This window comes from Coturnix japonica, chromosome 3 (genome assembly GCF_054131305.1).
Source record: "Coturnix japonica strain WE chromosome 3, WE-NBRP24, whole genome shotgun sequence".
Classification (NCBI taxonomy): Eukaryota; Metazoa; Chordata; class Aves; order Galliformes; family Phasianidae; genus Coturnix; species Coturnix japonica.
Genome location: NC_140665.1, coordinates 48,366,148 through 48,385,010, shown reverse-complemented (window position 1 = coordinate 48,385,010; position 18,863 = coordinate 48,366,148). Strand labels below are relative to the sequence as shown.

General features: G+C 42.4%; 1 protein-coding gene across 4 annotated transcripts in view; it reads right to left on the bottom strand.

Moving 5' to 3' along the window:
- Positions 1-15,640, bottom strand: part of TIAM2 (TIAM Rac1 associated GEF 2) — a 163,208-nt gene extending 147,568 nt beyond the window's left edge. For all 4 annotated transcript variants that reach the window (XM_085541531.1, XM_085541529.1, XM_085541532.1 and 1 more), the window contains exon 1: positions 15,518-15,640. The gene's annotated coding sequence lies outside the window, so the exon portion shown is untranslated. The remainder of the gene's footprint in view (positions 1-15,517) is intronic.
- Positions 15,641-18,863: the final 3,223 nt, after the last annotated feature.

The window sequence follows — 18,863 nt, the reverse complement described above, 5'->3', positions numbered from 1 at the left end:
CACAGGCACTTTTTTGATGACTCAACCCCTTATTGCAACTTCTTATAGCTGTCAGGCTGAGCATTTTCATTTCTACACCAGTCTTACAGAAGCAAGAAGTAGCCACTTTTTAAGAGTTGGCTTAGCCCAAGCTCAGTGACTGGCGATTAGCATCTGCCCTCTCTACCCTCCTGCACAGTTGTGAGACAAAATTCTTTTTGCACAGAAAAGGGAAGAAAATAATCAACTAAAAACAAATTTGAAAGCTGTGATAAAAGAGTTCTCATAGTCATCCCGCCTAAACGTGCTCTTGGCCTACAATCCTCACAGCCATTTAAAGCAAAGGGTTTATGTTCCATCACTGTCGGCCATAAGTGACGTACATTTTCACAATCACAGCCATGCACATGGAGATCTTCTAAGACATGCTTTCACATTAAAATTTTGGCTCTGAGAAGTGACAGTGACAATTCAGCACAGATATTTGTATCCCAAGCATTATATCAACATAAACTCAAAAGTTTTATAGCCCTAAACCCCTTTGTGCATCATGCCAGGAAACACTTCAACAAAATTGATAACAGCCAAACATTGTAGGCAATCATAATCCTACCAACAAAGGACCAGCTCCCAGTAGTACACATTCTGCTCTATGCAGTCTTAATTTGAGCATCTCCAGAGACAGGGTTCTAGTAGCTTCCTGGAAGAAGTGTTCTACAACTTCTGAGATCTGACAGTGAAAATATTCTTCCTTTTACTCACATTAAACTTACTACTTCTGATTTATACCACTTATTATCCCTCACAGTATCTTAAGTAACAGCTGATTCTATGTAAGGTTTTCAGTTTTCAGACATGTAAACTATTATCTTAGCCCTCTCCTTGTTATCACTGAGCAAAGCTATCCCACGTACACGATTTAATGCACTCTGCTTGCATCATGCTTCAGTATTCAACCATTTGTCACGCTCCTACAAACCATTCAAAATACATGCAGCGTCCTAAATACCATATAATTCTTTAGACTGTTATGAACAACTATCAACTGTAAGCTGTTTACATGCCTTCCTTTTGCTGCCACCCCCACAGCTGGATGCAAGAATCTATACACAGCCCCAGTGCAGTCAGGATGGGCAAGCAACTACACATACACCCTTCTCTCTGTACCTCTGTAACTCAAATTCAGTTTGTGGTCAGTATGCGCTTTCATAAAATAAAATATAGAAGTTGGCCATGCGAGAATACTGTATGCCTGCAAACACCACTACCATCCTCCCTGTGCCCAGCCCCATCTCCTGCAGTTATTCTCAACTTCCACAGTATGACTGAAATTCAGCCGTGTTTCCTAAACACTTAGATCACCCTGAGGATTTAAAGATCATCTTGAACTGCTCACAAGCACCAGCGTTTTTCCTCCTCTTTCTCCAGAGCAACCTCGCACTGCTTTTGAAGAATGCATGCTGGATGGCTGGAGGTGGCAGGCATGTCCCTGTTTGCCAGCATGAAGGGCAAACGTTGGCAACTGCCACGGTCATTCACAGCAGGGCTCTCCAACATTGTCTGCAATCCTTGCTGACACCACAGAATTAATAAGAGCCTTTCTATTACCAACGGTAAGAGACAAAATCCAAGGCAGCAAAAGGATCTGTGGCTTTATAATATGCTACTCAGAATATCTGCTGATGGTCATAAGACAGAAAGAATAAGCCAAAAGAACTGCATGATGTAGTCAGTTGGCAACTGGGGAAAATCACATACAAAATGAAATGCGTTCAATGCCATAAAAGCAGGGCTGTGGGAAATTGCTGGTTCTCCATATAAGGATCCAATATTTTTTCAATTTGCCAGCATAGCATGAAGCATATAAAATCCTAAAATAAAATTCTAGAAGTTAAACACGAAGAACACTTTTTAGTATATTTCTTAAGAATGTTAAGTCTGCATACCCATGAGTCTTGATTTTACAATTTGTAGCCAGCCTAAATGAAAAATGAGGATTTTTAACTTTTCCGTATAAAAAGTCAACCACCTTTTTAATTGAGAGTTAGAAAAACATAATTGAAAATTACTAACCTCAACGTACTCATTAGTGACAAACCCTAACCCCAGTTAAACACAGCCCTAACAGGATTAAAGCGGTGTTCAGGATGATGTATGTAGTTCTGGTATGCAAGAAAAGCTGAAGAAAAATCTGGATCCATTTGCAGAGCACTCAGGAAGCTCAGTGCCCAAGGTGCACACACACCCCATGCAGCAGCTCCCTTCCCTGCCGGAGCTGCAGATGCTTCTGCAGTGGTTCCACCTCAGGTGCAGTCAAGTAAACCCTGGAGGATGTAAATGTGGTACTGCACTCCTCCCCGTCTTCCTATGCCTTCCACATGGCCATGCTCACTGCATAGCCCTGCTGCTCCATGCACCGGCTGTCCCTTCCATGTGCTTCAGCATCTACCGCTCCAGAGGGTTCCCCGGCTTGTGACATGCTTCTTTTTCCACCACAGCCACAAAAACTGCACACACAGGTAAAGCAGAACCCAGGCTCATGGTCCTTCAGTGAGCCCTGAAATCACTGAACATGAGATCTTTCTATTGATCACACGCCACTGGTTGCACATCTACAGAGGCTCAGGAGGGTAAATAATTTTTTCCCAAGTCAATAGTAAATTGGCTGTCTAAATTGTCTCCAGATCCTTTCCAGACAGCAGAATGGAAATAATTAGAGGTGGTTGGAAAATGGAATTTTTGTCCTGCGGGGAAAGTCTGATAGTCCTGTGCTTATTTTTATTCTGACACAAACTACAGTGAAAAAGCCTTAAAATATTTAGCAGAGCAAAACACTGCAAGGTACTCTGACATACTGAAACATCATCATGAAAGTGTTTTGACCCATTTTGTCACCAAGTAGACTAGAAGTCAAAGAGAAACCATTCTGAGAGGAATTATCACTCTACCAACTGGGGGATAGTGGGCAAGAGGTGCAAGAGCTGGTAGGCTCCAGAATGATTTGGGATGGTCATGCTACACACATAGGCATCACCCATCCCTCACACAGGCACACCACCAGCTCATCTCAACTATTCAGCTTCCTCCTTGAGATCCTTCCCCCCCGCCATGACTAGGCAGCAGTCACTAACACTGACAACACAAGCTGTCCAATTGTCCATACACCTACTGTTGCTCCGGGTGTGAGTTGGGAGGTCTGGGAGAATAACATTTAATCACCACTCCTTTGTCAAGCTTCTGAAGGCAAACTTAAATAAGGTACTCTGGAAGTTTGGGTGAGGAAGTCCCTGCTACTTTAAAACCAACCTCTGTTTTTTTATGCACAAACATACTGCAAATGAATAGATGGGATAGGATTTACCCTCAGAACATATCTAGGGAAAGGAAGAAGACATCTCCCTTCCTGCTCTCCATGTACAGCACAATGGTTCCTGCTGTCAAATCAGAGAGCACTGTCAAACCTAGGTGCCTGAGTCAAGTAAAACCCTTTCTGACACCTTGGAGACAGTTGATCATTCAAGTAGGATAATCTATGGGAAAATATCACGTCATCACCCTACTAGGGGTGATGTTTAGAAGTTTAACTGATAGAGCCATGGAAATCCTGAGCAGATGCAAATTTTGCATTACTACCGTTTTTTACTCAGTGTCCAAGTAAAGGTCTCATTAAAAAGAGAAAAAATGGTCAAAATACCTCATCCTCCTTATGGAGGAGCGTGAGTGACAGACATTTGGGAGGCCATTAATTCCAAAAGCAAACTAGAACAAGTTACATCAAAATTAGTTTCTACACAAGACTGATATAATTCAGGCTTTAAAAGAAATCTCCAAGAGTACTCTCACTAACAAAAATGAGGAGGAAAACAAAGAAGTGTTTTCTTCATCTTTACTAGGCACTGATCCAAAGGAAATCTTTGCAAAGCAACAACTTGTTCCAAGGACAGAGAGCGTCACATCTTTCAGAAGCTGAGTCCTAAGCAAGAGATGCAAAGAGGAAGAGAGCAGTTGCACCAGTCAGGGTTCAAAAACTTCACATCTATCAGCCTTCCCCTGCGGAAATGCTGCTTCCAAGCACTTTTGTACTAAAGACTGCTGATCCTGTAAGTACAGAACTCAAAAAAAGGCATCAAAGAAAGTGCAACACCATCCAGAAAAGATCTTGTTTTGTTATTCAGGGTGTTCTGGGCCACCAACTCAGAAACTGCTTCTTTCTCTTTTAATATTTCCACATAGTGGGACAAGCTTTGCAAAACAAAACAATAATAATAATTTTAAAAAGATAGAATTTGCACAGTCAAAGAGAGGCAGGACACTAAATGATGCCAGTTTTCTTTCATTAGAGATGCAGATTCAGAGGATATGTCTACAGGTGATGATACCGACAGGTTTAAACTCGTTCTGAGCAGATACATGTGGCTCCTGCTCCTGCTCAGAGATAACCCAAAGCCTTTTGAACACTTAACGTGGCTCTGGGCCAAACTAATAAACTCTACTGAGCCACAGGTATATCACCTTTAGCTCTGCGCCATTACCTAGGGCTCAGCACATGCTGGCAGCAATCCCAGCTTCATGCTGACTCAAAGCAGAGGCAAGATTCAACCCTGTCTGCCTTCACTGAGCAGACAAGAGCTGCCATCACACTCACAACATCATCCTTAAGCCTTGACTTCAACAGTGCAGCCGCTCATACTCATCACTTGTATTATCAATATAACAAAAAACATTTCAGATCAGCTTTTGACTGAAGCATGTGTTTTGACACCAAAACAAAAGCTTTCCACGTCAAGTTGATAAAAGATATGGAACCAAGCATCTAACTAAACTACTACTCTTGGCTTTAAATGTGAATTACATGACTGTACCAAAGCTTTTCTACTGTAAACAGGGGATCAGCACATTTGAATGAAGCTTCTTAAACAAAGCAGTGTTTTTATTCAAGAAGTATTTCTTTGGAAATGCTTTCTCCACTCCTGAACAGGGGCTGTGTTTAGCAGGCTGGGCGTGGAGCAGGAAAAAGGGGAAGATGAGAGCTGTGCCGTGCTTGCGACAGGCAGAGCTGACAGGCTTCCACCCAGCTCTCAGACTTTGAGAACTCTTGTGTCTGCTCTTTGACTCAGAAATGACATCCCTGCAGACAGATGGAGGGGCATGGGACTGTAAAACCAAAACATATTTTCTTAACGCTGCTCCAGAAATATCCTCTGCTAAACGTGTAGCAGATGCATGTTCCTCATTAAAAAAGTGTTGGTCTACATTATGTCTTGGCTGTAGACAGATTCTGGCAAAGCCTGATACACTGAGGACATATAATTCATGTGTATAGTATGTGAACTCTGTACCCCACTTCTCAACCTGCTGAGCTCCTATCACGGGTCTCAGGCCATGGAAAGGAGAGCGAAGGAAGGAAGCACCAGTGCATGGCTGATGCTTTAACTGAGAAAACAACTATTTAGAGCTTTTGAATGTACTTCTGCCAACAATCTCCAGGCATCTAGTTTTCATTCCCACATGTGTTGTGAAGTGGGGAAGTCACACCAATTCCAGCTACCTTTCCTCAAGAGGAAAAAAATAAAGAGATCATTGCTTCATGGTGACTGTTTTGTTCCTCGAATCATCTCTCTCCTTTTCTTACAGTTTAACTTCTGCTTTCTTGGAGAGGTAGGTCCTAATGATGAATTGCAATATTTTTGTCTGATTAGTGCTTAAAGCCAGTCCATGTTAAGCATAACTTTGAAATCCACAGGGAGACTCTCAGTTTTATTCCTTGCCTGGTATCCAGACTTCCATTTAATTACTGGTTATTTAGATTTATAGGCAGATTTGCTAAAAACAGTGACTCTCTGTGTGCAGACAATAACCTTTTGATGGGTACGGTAGTAAAACTGAAATTCCTATGTAAACAGGACCAAATTTTAAAAGTAGCTGGTGTAGCTCTATAATGAAATTGGCAGCACTGTGTGGGTACTTTGTCTCAGAGAATGCTAAATGGTGCATAGCCAACGTTTGCTCCATAAACTGTCAAACAAGAGAACCACAACTGTTCAGTGATTTGTTTTTCTAATGTAGTTCTCTGCTATGGGAAAATGTCTTTTCCATGGCCAAATGCAGAAGCAGTCAAGATCCAAAAGAAAAACAAGGGAGGAAGATGATGTCTATAGGGTGCCTCCCAGCAGAGAAAGAAAAAGAAGGAAAAAAGCTTCTGAAAGACTCAGGTTTGGTACTGTTATTGAAAAAGTACAACAGTCAAGCAAGAACGACTTTCAGGATGTAATCATTAATAGTCTAGTTATCAATAATGCTACTGTAACACTTAAATATTTCTTTCCATTCATTAGACAAAGATGAGCTAAAACTGACAACTACATCAATGGTATTACAGCTCATGTCAGTTTAACAAGCAATAAGAAATGTTGCTTTGTTCATTAGAATGAAGAGTAGGTAGAAAGAGAAAGCCTTCCTTACTGATGAAAAGATGCCCCTAGTTCAGATTTTAAAAGCAATTGATATGGACTAAATTTATTTCAAATACCTGCTCCAGCAAAGTCTTTCAGTAACAGGGAAAAAAAAAACAAAAAACAAAAAAAACAGTGCAGCTCTCCTTCCTTTTTCCTTTCTTTTTGGACCAGACAAAAACAAAGAAGACATAAAACACAGATTTCATCATCCAAATTGAAACCTCATCTGACCTGGTCCTTAGAAAGCTGCAGTGCGTTTAAGTATTTGTGATAGCAATTAAAGGGTCAATTCTGGAGAAGTAATCAGACACGCAATATTTTTTTAAACTCAGATTCGAGTATCCACAATACCCAGTGAAATAATCAAGGCAACCCTGAGTAGACTGCAAGACTCCTCTGTGCATGTAGAGCTACTTCCCAATGGTGTAATTGTAGCTGGTAATCACGCCTTGCACGCTATCTACTGCACGCTATCTAGTGGTAGATGTAACAGTTATTTGCCCACTACCCTACAATTTCCCTGCCTGCTACCAGTCTGGGAATTGGTTGCTCATAACATGAACAAAGGTAGGATGGGAACAGTGTGAGCCACTGGAGAACTATCAGCAATAATACACTAACTGCAACACATAAGCTCCACAAAAAGGGAGTGTCAACACATATCAGAAGCCTAGATTATGACTGCTGAGAATCAAAGTTCACATTGTTTTTTATGTCCCTGAAACGTCAACCCAATAGTAAATCTAAAAGTAATAGTTGTATCCTTTTGCCAGTTATAAGTCAAATATTAATAATCTTAGTAACACTGTGTTGATCTTGACCTGGTCAGAGACAAAGTCACAGACACAGGGAAAACCATAAGCCTACAGAATAATTACAGAAAATAAAAATCACAGTCATGATACAACATGCCAAATCTCTGTTCAATCCTTATTACCACATGCAATCTATATTATCCCTGTGTGATATTTCTAGATAAAGATGCCTGCTAGCAGCCACATCTTTTATTGAATATCCAGAGTTACAGGCATTACACAAATACATTAGTCTTACAGAGGAGAGAGCATTGCCAGCACTGTGCAGATAGTTCCTTATATTGTTGTTAACTACTGGATTGTGATACGACTTAAAATTTGTCCTCTAACTCAGAACTCCATAATTCCAATGCATTCAGTTAAGACAGTTTTACTTTCAGCGAGAAAAAATGTCACTCTCACCAAACAAACAAAACTGAGGGAAATGTTCAAAGCAAGACCATACACGTGAGGTCATGAAAACTTGGACAAAAAGAAACATTAAAAAGCAAATAAATATGAGAGATGTTCCAAAAGTAATGACTCCTATTGTCCTGGCCCACAATGTCAGAGGCAGATGTTGGTGGTATGTCAGCGCACGTTGAACCTTCCCAACAAAATTCTATGATGTTTTGTTGCCGTGGGCAGACAGCAGGGGCAGCCTGACAAATGGTGTCTGACATGAAAGCACAGATGAAGCTTAGTTGCGGAACTGAATTCTTACATGCAGAAAAAAAATGGTACCCATTGACATTCATCAACACTTGCTGGACATACGTGGAAGGAGACCAAGCAGTAGATGTGAGCACAAGGGGGTAGGTGGTGCAGCACAGCAGTGGTGACAGTGGATCACCTGCACTGGTTTACATTCTTTTTGAGCACAGAACAGAGGCTCTTGTTCATCTCTGACCAAAATGCATAGCTACTGCTGGGGACTATGTTGGAAAATGGTGCTACACAGCTGAAAGTTTGCTCTATCAAACATCACCATTGTGCTCTTCATATCTAATGTAGTTTCCATTAAAACAAATAGGAAGCATTACTTTCACAGCGACTTACAAAGATGGTCAACACGAGCAACTGCCCTATGGAAAACTAAAAATAATATAAATAATTAGGATAGCTTTATAATTTAGCTATTCAGGCATTCTTTGTGATTTCTAGAAAGGGGGGGGGAAAGCCTCTTTGTGCTATTTAACATTTTTTCCATACAGAAAGTGTATTATAGGTACAGTATAGTAAATGGGGACCAGAGTTATGTGGACAGTAATAGCTGAGATTGCTGCTGTCAGGAGGCACTGATTTATTTTGTTAGAGAAAATGAATCTCAAACCAGCTACATCTATTTTACCATCAGTTTCTGCACTTTCATACCACCACCGTCTGTACTGATACTTCAAAGCTTGCATACAAAAAAAAGCTTGATGCAGCTACATGAGCAAATGCATTCCTTCTACAAAAATAACTGCTGTGATTGCAGAGTATCAAAGCATTAGAAAAAATCTCACTGGACTTTCAGCAACAATATGCCCTCTTGCTTGCCTTTTATACTGCAGGGCAGGAATTTCCTTCTCTTTCCTGGCACTTTCCTCCAAAGCGGATGCCGAGCTCATAATAATAATGAAGAGAAGAAGGCAGGGGCAAGCATCGCCCATATATCCTGTTCTTCAGACAGCTGAGTATGATAGACAACTAGAGAGGAATATAGACTCATCTAACAAATTTATTCCGTAACAGGAAATAAGAGCTTGCAGAAGAGGGATCCACTCAAGCTGTGATCATGCCTGCTGGATGCATGGAGGGACAGCAAACTCAAGACTGCACGCATCTTGAGCAGAAGTATGAGGATAAAATTAACTGGACTCCATGTACCACACTGAGAAGCACTTTAGAAAACTAACACTTGGACCAAGCCAACACAATATAGGCATCGATGGTTTCAACATAATTATTTTAGACAGAAATACCTGAAACTAAGCAATGTATTACTTACCTGAACATTTTAGCATCTTTAAGCAAATATTTCCCACTCAGTCTGATAAAGGGAAAGATATACAAAATATTCTAGCTCAAATAAAACATTCCTGATTGCTCTAAACCACAGGAAAAAAAAAAAATTGTTTTAACAATTTCTTTTTTCAAACAAGATGCCTTGCAGTCAGTTGGTAAAGCTTGAAAGCTTATAATTACTTAACAAGCTTTGTATTCCAAACAATGGTATCTTAATTGTTCAAGTTTCTCTTCTTTCTGCTGTCATATATACAACGATCACACAAGTTAATTATAGGGTGCTGACATTGCCAAATATCAAACACAAAAGTTGTGACATAGCTCTACTAGAGATCATGACAACTATACCCTAATTATTGGTACAACTATCACATTAAAGTGCTCTTTAACCACCTGCAGGTCTCATCTATGGTCAAGACCAGTCTTGCACCAACCAGCCTAAACAAATGCTGTGCACCAGAGCACAGCTGCACCAGTGTCAGCATAAAATCCAGGACTCAGCTTCCTCCAGTAGGCTCACATCAATGTCCAGTTTCTAAAGAGCCTTTAAAGGGAAATGCTAAATGTTGCTATCTTATTAATCTCATAGTGCTCTGTGAAGACAACTAATTCTGTATATGGTTAATGAACACAAACATGTTTCCTTATCTCTGAAGAGAGAATTTTAAGAGCATTTTCAAGTAAGTAATAAGAAAACAAATAAGCAATTTAAACTTTATAGCATCAACTAAAGCAGACATTTTGGCACATATCTAAACCCTTCACAGTGTCTCTGCTGAATGCATTTACAATTCTCATTTTTATACTAGATAAGACACACATTGCTTTTAGAATGGTGATGATGCAATCTAAATGATTTAATTAGAATAATATGCTCTAGTCCTTGACCACTCTCCTGCTATAATGTAGGAATTTCCTCTGGGCAGACGCCGCACACAAGCTAAGTTGCAACTGCTTTCCCTAACTCCAAGAATGCAGTTTTACTTCCCATTCCTGCCAGACACCAAAAGAGTCTGCTAACTTCTTTGACATGTTTCCTTTCTCCAAGCCTAAACTGCATAAGGAAAGCAGGAGCAGTTACTATCTTGATGCTGAGTTTCAAATATTAATAAGGGATACTGAAAAGCATATGCCTTCCTACTGCTTTCATACTTATGGTTCTAACAGTAAGTGCAATTAATTCTTTCCCAAACTTGTTTTCTCCAAGACTTCACAATCAGAATTTCACTAAGAAAGACAGAAGAGAGAGGAAAGACAGCAGACCCTATCACTGTCTTAAATTTATCACAGATTCTATACTTTGTGAAAACTGATTTCTGTAAAACCCAATTCAAATAAAGAGCTCTTTCTCCTTTATTACTACAGCAGAAAAACTGTTTCTAACAATCTCTCTTCTACAATGCTTTAATACTCAAGAGAGACAAAGCTAAGTTCAGCTTCATTTCCAAACAGCAGAAAGGAGGAAAAATAAGCAGTACAAACAAGGAATTTTTGAGCTTTCTTGCTTCTAATTGCTATTAATGATTCAAAGGAATTAATTCCTCCCCACATACTAGACAGAGTTGCTGATTCAAGAGAGTGATGAACTTCTCTAAGTGACTTCTATGGCATCCCAACTCACGTCCTCAAGGAGAATATTTGGCTTCTCATCCCTAACAGAAGATAACAAGTCTAAGTTCACTTCTAAACTGCATCCTGGAGACATTTGACTAAAACTGCTTCCCTTCAGGGAAAAAGTAAACACTTATAAACATTTTATACTAACATTACAAAGTGAAACAAAAACAGCAACAACAAAAAACCCAACAGACTATGCACTATTAACATGATTTTTTATTTTTTATTTTTTTTCCCTTCTTGGCATATATAAGAAGCAGGCAGTGATGCACACCACAAGGCTGGGATCTAATCAGACACAGTAAGGCCCTGTCTAGACAGGCAACAGTTATCACAATCAGTTAGCGTGGTTGAAGAGCTCCATTAAGATGCAGGCCAGGCAGAACGAAACCACATCGCAAGCTATGCGCCACTAGGCTGCAGCAGCCACAAGGCCTTCTGGTGCCCACTCCCACCACTTTGGAAAGCGATGTCTGTATCAGTCGCATCGTGCCAAAGCGATTAAGAACCATAAAACACAAAGCCCAAAAGCAAGCCAAAGCAGAGCACCATTGGCAGCCCCACACAGCTCACAGGCATACACAAGTAGAGAGGAGCCAGGCTGCTACATGATGCTGCACCCTGACACCAGCTGACCCAGCACCACCAGCAAGATGTCAGGTGCCCACAACAGAGAAGCTATCATTTATCCAGCAGGTGAGCACCTGGTGAGGGTTTTCATTCTCACCTGTCATCCTCCGGAACTGCACCACTCTTGTTTACAGGAAAACATGCTTCCCCAGAGTTTGGGACACAAGCACGTATATCCTAATAATGAGAAACTCTATATACACCCATGCAAAAGCCTTATGCAAAGTAAACTTCCTTTGCTGTGATCTTCCCCACAAGCCCAAAAACTTTAAGGCTTCTTAATATCACCTATCTACTTTCCAAACTGCACATTGTGGAGTTACAATCAGCAGTAGACGTGATACACAAAATCACAGTCTATTACTCTTTTTCAAATATTTGATTTTAAAATAAACAAAGACTTTGAGAACGCTAAGTGAGAATGTTAAGGAGAGAAAGGGGGAAATAAAAGTATCTATTAAATCACTATCACAAAGTTTGTAGGCAGTAGGAGTCCTTCTAAATGCAGATGCTCTAACATGCAATCATGGCAAACGAAAAAGAAAGAAAACTCAGAGAAGTGGGCACACTTGAATCATCCTGACAATAAAACCTATTTTCAGCTATGCTGTCCCAAGCAAAGAGCAGCAAGCTTTCCAACTGCTGTTAAAGGCCTCACAAACCATTTGCCAAACAGAGAAAGCATGTACTTCTGTGGTTACACCATGCCATACGTACACTTTGGAAAGGGGAGAGGAAGCTATAAACTATCCACAATTCACAAGGGAAAAATCTTTCATCTTTGAATCAAGAACAGGCTCCGTAATAAATTCCTTAGCTATTGTATTATGTAATGGCATTGGTAGCATTTGTCCAAACTTTTCCAGTGCATTATTTTGAGTCACTGCACTTTAGTTTATAAAAGAAAAATAATCCCAGAGAGAATTTGACAGTATACACAGGAACAGTGACAACTTCTCTATTCCATTATTATTGTACTATTACCCTCCCATTAACAGTAGCAATGCACTTGACTTTGGCACTAGCAAAAATCTCATGTTTGTTTCTCTGTGGTGAGGTAACCCCGTCAATCTGTAAAGACATTTCACTGAAACACAAAAGATCCATACTGATGTGCCTATATGCACTATCAGATATAAGATCCAGGTTGAATCTGTCACTGAAAAGCCAAGCACATAGCTTTGGGAGCTCAACAGCTATCAGGAAGAGTCTGCATTCATGTTACCCTCCACAAGCATCTCACTGAAGGTAATTCAGTGTGACCTTCAGCATTGGACTGAAGTACAAGCATCCAGTGGTAACAGCATCAGCTGAGAATGGAAGACCTTGGATCTGGCTAACTAATGCAGGTTTTGAAAACATCTGCTACTAAAATACAAAGACAGCTCTCCAACCCACTCATGGTCAGTGCCACGAAGAGCTGCAACCTGACACAAGGTAAGAGTGTCTAGGTGTAATAATTAAATATTGCTAAGTTCTGTGTACAAACACACAACTTCTACCTCCCTTTGGTAGCCACGAAGTAATTAGAACTAATTATCATTTGCACTTAGCAGCAAGAGTTATTACTTCTAGATCATTAGAATACATAGAGTAGGAACTTAACACGAGAAACTGGAATGCTCCTCAGGACCCAAACACCAGATGAACAACATCTGCCAACACTTCAAGGGACTATGCTAAGTGAAATGGAAGCAGAAACTGCACTACCAGCTTATGATGCTCTAAGACTGTATTGCCACTACAAAGAGCAACTATGGTTTTGCACAGCCTGTTGCAAGGTCACACTATTACAAGTGTTGAAACAGGATGAGTTTGGCCATTATGGTGATGGTTTTTCAGTTGTAAGAAGAGCCCATTTCAGCTGGATCAGTGACCTGATCTGACTTGAGCACAGGTGATGTGGTAGGATAGTGCAGACAAGAAGGGACATTCCCCATCTCTTCCAGGAGAGAGGGCTTTGCTGCCTTGCACTGAAAACCAGCCTCTACTCTCAGCTGGCTCCAGGATTGAGAAATGTGCACATCTTATTCCACTCAGTGGATCAACACCCATCGCTGTCACAAACCTGCATGATCATTACTTATTACTACAAGACATACTGCAAAGAACAGCAAGAACCTGTCAGAGCTTACAAACAGCATTCTTTCTATAAAACCCTGCACACTCTGCTGTGCCATCGACTGTGTTTACTGTTGTCCAAAGCAACAAGCATACAAACACTAGGGCACTCTCAATTTTTCTATTACAGTTTACTTCCTTATGCTTAATGGAGACCTTTACAAAGGTTTGTTTTCACCCAGTAAGGCCAGGCCAAGCACAGTTACTGAAGAGACTCCTGGGGGAGGCTGTTTGGAGTACCTACAGCTACACCACAGTTCCACAGGCATTTTTGGCAGTGATATCGAGTGCTGCCAGCTTTAAAAAAGCAGCCCTACCTTCCCCACACCCTCTTACCCCCCAGTGAACCAAATCATGGAAACAATCCAGGTTAAAATTAAATCTGGGGTTGTTTTTTTTTGCCTGGTGCCTCAACCCAGTTCACCGCAGGGCAGCAGAAACATACATTCATGCGGGTATGAACTGGGAAAGAGGGGCAGAGGTAGGCAAGAGCGGCCAGGGTGACACCAGGTCATACCAGTTTCAACCACTCAAACCACAGCCAGATTCCAACCTGATAGCATACTGATGAGGGTGGTCCTCCCCTCCTGCCCTCTCCCCATGGCAGTAGGATTGGATGCTCTCAACCCCTTCCCTGGGAAGCCAAAGCAGCAGAACACTGGGGCTGCATCAGGTTTCCACTGTTAAATCCCAGAACTGGCTTTGCACAGCATCAAAGGAACCAGGGTGAGAGAGAGAGTGCGATGGGACCACAGAAGCTCATCCCTGCGTGAGAGCACCCAGAGCAAGATGTCTGTGCTTCCCCCAGCACAGAGGCCAATCCTCTCCTGGAACAGCAGATGCCTCCCACAGGAGTAAACTCACGTGCACATAGAAACATCTGCAAGACTGTAAATTTTGCTCTTGAAAACAAAAAGAAGGCAACATAGAAGGACGTTACTAAAAGTACAGTTAGATTAAAACCAAAAAGTCAAACAAAGTGCTGGTTTCCTTTTACATTCTTTGCATATACAAAGATCCCAGCAGTTCCAGGGGGATTTTCTCGTATAGCCTTACTGAAAGCTGATTAAAGAAAATGACCATAATCCCGCTGTTAACTTAAAACAAATTGTTGAATTAATTCACTGGGAGTTCTGGGTGCACGAAGAACACAGCATGGCACCACTGGAGCCACACACTGAAATCTCTGAGGATCCAACAAGAGCCCCCACCGACACGCACAAAGGCGAAACTGACTGCATGTTATTAAAACTCTGAACAAAAATCATCTACATCAATACATCTTCGCCAGAGTTTACTTACGCAAGCCTGACCTTTTAAAATTGCCGTTGCTAACTACGCTATTTCCCTCTAAATCGAGATTTGCAATAGCAAGCCCATTTATTTCACTGCAATTTTGACCTGCGTTTTCACAGCCCCGTGTTGCAATGACTACCTGCGACGGACGAGGTTGCCAAGTAAATATTCATTACGAAGCCGAGCACAGACAGACACACACGGTGGCCGCCTGACCGGCCATAGGGTCTCCCGAGAGGGCCAGCGGAGCCGCGTGTCCCGCAGTAAGGAACGATGCGAGCAGGAGCGTCGGACCCGGGCACCGCGGGGCAGCAGCGGCCCCTCCTCGGGCTGCCCCCCAACCGGGAAAGACAAGGCAGCGCGGAGCCGTGCGCACCCGCGGCTCTTTGTTCGACGGCCAAGTGGCCGGAGCGGCCGCGCCCCCGCCGCCGTGCTGAGCCCCGAGGGGGTGGTCCGAAAGGAGCCGCGGAGCCAGGCGGTGGCCAGACCCCGTCCCACAGCCGCGGAGCCGTCCGCAGAGACGAGCGGTTGGAGGACGGCGCTGAACGCGCGCAGATCGCACATCAGCACCCGGTGAAGAGTTGGGAGGTCGCAGCCAGCCCCCCTCCGCCTTACCTATCCGCGGGTGCGGAATACCGCAACCCCCGAGGACTTTGTCCCCACGGCGCGCCCAGCTGCCGGCGGAGAAGTTCCTGCCTCTACTTCGCTTCTCGCACCGGCGGAGGCAGCGCTTCCCCCGCCCGCCCCCTCCGTCCCTCCTTCCCTCCCTCCCGTCGGAGAAGGCAGCCCAGACTCCGCCCCACGGCTCCTCCGCGTCTTGCATTGCCGGGCCCCCCTGCCCGGTTCTGCTCGCACGTCTGGGCCGGCGCGATGCTGCTGGCCCGGCTCTGACAGCGGCACGTGTGCTGCCTTGGCCGTGTCTTTTTGCGGTTTCAACTGATGCACAAACTTATCGCGAGTTACCTGCCCTGTCACTACGGCGGTGGGAGAGACCGGAGACGAGAGCTGCTCTAAGTCCAAAGGCTTCAAATGAAAGAAACTGGCTGGGGAAACTTCGCCGAGAAGCGCTCCTCAGCAGAGCCGCGGTGGAAATGACTCCAGCAACATAGTTGCAATTCTGGCAGCTGTGTTTGGGAGCCGAGGATAAATGTTTGCCCCCGCGCAGCTGATCCCTCTCAGAAGAACGGGTGCACTGCCCGCTGTTACCTGCCGTGTTCAGTTCTTCTACTGCATTTCTTATTGTTGTTACTGTGCAAGAGCAGTTCAGTTGCATGTTATATCACTTAAAAGTTATTACTCTACTCCCCCGGAGAACAGGAGGCTCAAAGAAACTAAAACAGTCTTTCCCCTTCTTGATGGAAGGAGTTTGCTGAACCTTAGTACTCATCTGCATCATGTTCTGTTTAGTCAGCACCTCTGTGGACAGAAGTGTTTGTTTGATTTATAATCGTTTAATTTGGGATTGTGTTGTTCACCCTGTTCCAAATCACCTCCTCCCTGGACTTGGCTTTTCTCCTTTATCAGCCTGCAGTTGGACTATCACTTTGACAGTGTGTAGCACCCCACAATAAAGACCCTAAGGAGAGTCCTTCAGCTGATGTCTGCTGGCCCAACATGCCAAGCAGAAAGTGGGGTAACAAAGACATGCAGAAAGCTGTTGGAAACAATCAATGGCAGTATTGCTAATAAGACATACTAAAAAGCCATATGGAAACCCTTAGAAACAATTTTTTCCCCAGTAGCTCACTCTTGAACGTACAGGATCATGCCAGGGTTGTGTTTTGAGTTTATTTTTCACAGGCCTGAAAGCTAACTACTTACTTTTAAAAAGACATATAAGCTTGCAATTGTCTCACATTCCAATGTCCTCTCACATCAGGAATTTAAGAACAAATTATATAGCATACAAAATACTAATTTCTACAGTGTTGATAGTACTTCAAAAGTGGTTACAGAGGCATTAACGCCTAGTGATCCCCACACAGTCCTTAGTTCTGCTGCAATAGATTGTGTTTACAATGGAGTCACTTTGGTAGTATCTCTGACCCATGGTGATCCCAGGATGAGAATCTCTGTATTTGCAAAGTGCTAAACTAGCTGCATATCAAAAAAGACACAAGAGTCAAATTTTGTCTACTGCCACTAACACTTAAAGCCAATATCACCACAAGATGCAACATAATGAAAATTTACACTAAGACCAGCTTTGTAAACCTTGAAAACACTGAGGAATAGTATGTCTCTTTCAGGCTTGCATGGTGCTATATTCTGCAGTCTCAGGCCCAGTCCTTACATCATGATTCATTCAAGCCAAACATCTATTGAAGTATATTGGAATTTATCAGGAAGAAAAATAGAGATAGTTCAAAATTAAAACACAGATAAAAACACTCTGGTCTTCTACAGAACTTTTGATCCTTACATAGACCCAAAGTTTGCTGTTCAGAACTTAATTCTCATGTAAGATTACAGAAGGACTTCCGATGGGCCTCCATCCGCTGAGCCCTGTGTAAGTAGGCTTTAACGAACGCCATCTGTGGCTGTTCTATGGGCATACCAAGTTCTTAAGGGACACAATAAAGCATTATTTTTGTAAGAATGTTCTGTTTCCCACTTTCCCTCACCCATTTGGTTTTCTCTCATAAGTAACTCTTGTGTTAGGTGCTTCTTCATTCCTAACCACTTTAATCCCTCTCCTTTTGATTTTCTGTGGAGCAGCGTGTCTTGTCAGAGTGCTTGCATGGATTTTCTCTCAGTTGTTGGTATTGCTGCTTGTCCTCCAAGTCTCTCTCTCTCTCCCTTTTAAGTAGTGAAATCCTTTATCTGTCCCCTCCTGACCCCCCCTACATGTCTGGCTTCTGGGCATCTACTTTACTTTTGTTCTCTGCTTCCCAGCAGCTGTCCTTGTTCTACTCAGCCTCACAGTGGTTTGGTCTGCTTGTGCCTGTTCCCCTGGCTTTGAGGACGCACAGATCTCCAGCACTGTTTTCTATGGTAAGAACTGAGATAAATCTTTCAGATTGGACTTGATGGCCCCCAAGTCACCTCAAGGAGGAAATTCAGCCCAGTTCAGGACAGAGGAGGCTCTGTGCCATGCCCTGCTACTCTGCTACATGCCTTAGTTTGGATCTTTCAACACTGATTTCTATGCATTGTAAGTGTTCTGCATTTCTCTCTCACTGCTGTTGATGTTTCTTGCTAGAACTCCCATTGGGTTTCACAGCTATAGCACCTGCGAGCGCTCATGCAGGGAAGATTTCAATCCTGGCCCCCCATGGCACTTTGAGGACAACAAAGGCCACTGGAGAAATACAGTATGGGGGCACATAATTTCTAGAACCATTTCTCCATAGCTTTTCCCAAGTGACTAATTCAGTTAGTGGGCAAATATATACACAATGAAAATTGTCAGGTGGCCAATGCTATATAATCTCTGCAAATGCATTTCCTCTCAAGATATTTAATGAAGCTGAGTTTCTAACATTATTTTTCTGTAATTAAGACAGAACACGTTTTCATTAAGGCTAAATTAATAAAAGTAAATTAAAGAACATAAAAGTGATTGTTTCTCCTCTACTCTTTGCACGCATACATATGCACAGACACACACACACTTAAGGAAAAATGCTTGTCTTTGGCATGTAACCAAACCAAAGTTTTGGCTTTTGTGCCCCCTCTACTGGTTGGCCTTTGTACATCTGTGTCAGCGAAGAATCTTATAAGAACTGCTACTGGAATTGTTAGTGACACTATCACAGCATTAGGATTGGCCATGCTCAAAAAGCCTAGAAAGGGTAATAGCTTTAAAAGCCCCAGAAAACTGCAATTTCAGAATTATTTGTTCTGAACATAGATTCAGACTCAGAGTATCTCTTTAAGTGTGAAGATATGATACATCCAGCGTCAGAGAACTGTAAAACTTCCTTTGCAAAGGACCATCTCCAAAACATAGAAAACCTGT